The sequence below is a fragment of the Chaetodon auriga genome, chromosome 17 (genome assembly GCF_051107435.1).
Source record: "Chaetodon auriga isolate fChaAug3 chromosome 17, fChaAug3.hap1, whole genome shotgun sequence".
NCBI classification, from domain to species: Eukaryota; Metazoa; Chordata; class Actinopteri; order Chaetodontiformes; family Chaetodontidae; genus Chaetodon; species Chaetodon auriga.
In genome coordinates, this window is record NC_135090.1 from 487941 (window position 1) to 492308 (window position 4368).

Here is a 4368-nt window from a genome sequence, read left to right on the forward strand (position 1 = left end):
CAGCAGATGGAAATTAGCATATACCTGTTGTCTTAATGTGACTTATTTCCACCATGTTGTGAGAGTTTTCAATTCAGTTCAATTCAGTTTTATTTGTATATAACTTTAACACTTCCTGTGTGGTTCCCAGAGAGTCTAACCACTTCAGGCCGGTAGACTTAGCTTCCCACCTGATGAAGACCTTGGACAGGATCATACTGAACCAGCTCTGTCACCTGGTGAGCAGTGAGCTCGCCCTCTTCGCATACCAACCAGGCATTGGTGTGGAAGACACCAGCAAAGAAGACTGAGGTTCTTTGCAGTATGTAGGACACTGTGGTGGTATCTGCAATTTTCCACGCAGTGGTCTTCTGGGGCTGTGGGAGCTCAGAGAGGGACAGAAAAAGACTAAACAAACTGGTTAGGAGAGCTGGCTCTGTCCTGGACTGCCCTCTGGACACCATCGAGGAGATGAGGATGTTCGCCAGGCTGACATCAATCATTGACAACCCCTCTCACCCCCTGCATGAGATGGTGGAAGGCTTAAGCAGCTCTTTCAGTAACAGACTGCTGTATCCATTGTGTTAGAAAGAACCTTCATTCCAACAGCTGGGGTAGGGTTAGGGACTGACTGTTTAACACCAGCATCATTTAATGTAGCACTGTGCTGATGTTATTTTCCATTACATCACAACCTGCTGTTTTGCACTACTATTATTTATGAGTCTCCATTTATTATTTCTGTTTATGAGATACCTGGCCCAAACCAGTCTGTTGCGCCTGATAATGATCAGAGTTGTAAAAGTCTTACTTCTGCGGTGTCATCAATGCCATTGCTAATATTCCAAATGCCAACAGTTTCAAGACTGACCAGTGGAAAACCTTCTAAACTTCTTAATCTTCCAGAATACCTGAAAGTACAGAAAGAACAGGAGAATCCTCCGACAAGCACAGGTGACAGCTTTGATGAGGACCTAGCTTGCCTCCAATTACATAAAGCACCTCCACCACAGTGACTTACTCTGCCTATCCCCAGAACAGTGCAGTAGCTCTGGACTCATTCATGTTTGAGGTAGATTGTGGCAAAGCCATCAAGTGAAATCTAAATCAGTCTGTCCAGTTGTACTTGATCCTTGTTACTTCATGTAACAAAATTGATCATTCAGGATTGTGATAAATATTGCACAATGAATCAGAAAGACTCAATGCTTAAATATGTCAGAAATTTGGGATCTTGAGAGGATGAGTGGTGGTACCCTATCATCAGCATAACTGCTTTCATGTCAAAAGTGCGGAGTGAAACCAGCTGCTGCTCGTCTCAGGTTACTTAATTCTCCTTTCCACTCAACAGGGATAAACCCCTTTGGACCATACAATGTCAGCATTGCAGCATGACCACGAATCTGAGAAGAGCTGGGGTATTATATTGAAATGCCTCACAACACAATCTTGACCTCAATAACACGGATATGGACTTTGGCCTGTCGGAAAAGTGGCCCGCCTCCTACAAAGCAACAATGGCTTCATCAGGACAGCTGAAATTGTAAAAAAAAGACAGGATTCCAGACAGGCCTGTATCTAATTTGATCCCACTTCCTGCTCCCCCTGAAGTCCCTGGTTTATTATGGTTTAGTTTTTGATTGTATATTTCACTAGAGAAATTGACAGATGAAGTAAAGATCCCTATTTTCTTTCATTTTTTCCCACTTCCTTTACCTCAGTTCCTTTCCTTTCCACACCACTATTTGGATCTTGTTTACTCCCTTTGTCAATCCTCATTTACCTGATGGAGTACACCTGATTACTCCTTATTTAAAGACTGCACTCCTTCTCACTCACCATTTAATCTTCACATGGGATGGCAGTTCTTGTAAGAGGGGTTTATCTTACGCTTTAGTTCTTATCCTATGTCCTTGTTAGTTCAACTGAGAATTTAATGTATCAATATTTCTTTAAGATGGGCATGTGAAACTAATTTGACTTACCATTTTAAGTTCAAATCTTGCTTTCATTCAGATTCAACAGCCTATGTGTGTTTTCTTCACACTTTATGTTTGTAATTGCTATTCCTTTGAGTTTTGGAAGAAATAAACCCTTCTTCAGAGGAGCCAATTTTCCAGACTTCATTTCCATGCAGCCTGATCCAACAACCAGGATAGAAAAATCATAGTGTGGACAATCGGGACAGCACATAGCTGAGTAGTAAAGTCTCCATGGACACTTTCGAAAGGGACAATCCATGCAAACTCAGAAGAAGCAAAGCTCAAGCACACAGATAGGTGGAAAGAAAAGACACAGAAAGGGACAAGAAGTTAAAGAGAGACAAGATCAGAGGTTGAATCCAGATACAAAATATCTGGAACAAGACACAGACAGGCAATCGAGAGCTCCCAGGACAGTTCGATGGTCCAGCATAGAGAAGCCTGAGTGATAAGACAGTACCAAGAGAAGAACATGGAAAGCAATGGAGACACAGCTGCAGTTGCAAATCAGACATTGCTGGAGCAAACTGTTTTGTCCATCTGTTTGTTTTCTTTTCTATTACATAAGGATAATGCAAACTATATGTTTGATTCAACTTCGGATGTTCCCACAGCACTAAACTCATTATTTGTATGGTATCAATGTTTTTCCTGTGTTTCTAGCTTGTAAAATGACAAAACAATAATCTTAAGTCTCATACGCATTTTTGTCTGGGTTGTCTACCATGGAACCATACTACCATCTAGAGACTAGTAGTGGTCAGGTTTTAGATACGTGACATGAGTTGTAACTAGTAGTGCTTAATTCACCTCGGGCACGGGCTCTCGGGGGCTGTGGGAATCCAAAGGATATTGGGACCCTTTTTATTTTTGGGATCAAAGGATATTTGATCCTTAAAAAATACTTAAAAACCTGGCCAAAAGTATTGTTTAAAAATGTATGGTGGACTGGGCAACAGTGCAGGCCGGCAGTGTATATTTATCAAAGTACCCCATCTTTCCAGGGTCTCTGCTATACCATTTGGGGCTGTCACTACTTAAAAAGAATAAGCTTTATACAGGATATTAAGATGTAAATAAAATAAGTGCTGGGCTTGGACTTAAGAGGACAGCCAGAAAACCAGAGGGTTTAGTAAAACATAAGTGCTAAAAAAGTGCATTCAATAAGTGCTAGTAAAAAACACAACATGTTAAAATATACACAGTTTGTGAAAATAAAAATCATAAGATAAATGGGGTTAAGATTATAGTTATCATAAGAATATTTGTGCCAACATACATGCTAAACACGGATGTGTGATTGAAAATGTATCATTTAAACTCTGTGACTGACCATAGTGAGAAGCAGATGAGTCCATCGCATGCAACCATTAGTTAATGCTTTTTCTATATAGGATGAAATAACAGTGTTCACCTGTAAACCATTCTAAAGTGCGCTAAGGCCTGTTTGTCACAGACACGTCCCAGAGTGCCGGGGGATATTTTCCCTGCAGCCCGTGGCAAATGCACACTTTACTTATTCACTTTTTATTTTCCATTTTGTCTTCATTCCTTTTTAGTTCTTCTTTCAGTCTTCTTGTAACATTTTTCATTCGTCGTTTGTCTTTTTCCCGCCTATTGGCCTATTGTAATCTTTTGTCTACTTTTACTCGCGACATTAAACCTCATAACTTTTTCAAAGTTAAAGCCGAACTCTTTGTTTCTTTAGCTGTTAAGGCAATCACCTAATAATGTTTTTGTAGACATTTTCGACCGGCCATCTTTGGACCAAAATCCTGCAGCCAGCCTCAACCCATCTGTTTGGGTGAAATAGCCACCAAAAGAGCTGCTCCTCGTCTGTTACCGACACCAAAGGACCAGCCCCTGAAACATCTCTGTCCAGTTTTGGCTCTCAGCACCGCAGCTTGGCTGGTTCTTCCGGTTGGACTGCAGTGCAGATCGGAGCAACGAGTGACAGCCAGGGTCTATTTGGGTCAGTTCGGGACAGTCTGTCATCGGAGAACCACTGGCACAGAAGAAGGCATCCTCCACGCTGCATTTGATAAGAGTTGGTGTCGTAGGCTATAACAATTTCAATTCTCATTAGACTCCCTTAGTCATTAATTCAGGAAGTTAACACTACATTCGCATCCTCATTCTCTTCAAAACTACTCCTCACTATTATCCTGCTGTGGCTTCTTCATCCAGTTGTTTGTATTACTTCATATAATCCATATCATTCACCATATCATTCATTATTCATAGCTATTCTCATTATTATGCCAAATAAATAATACTTTACACTTAAATCATTGTCAGTGTCCTTTTGAGCTGGAAATAGACGATCACTGTATCAAGACCTTATGGTTCAGATGATGAGACTGATCTACCATTAATTCATTAGTTATTAATAAATCAGCATAAAAAA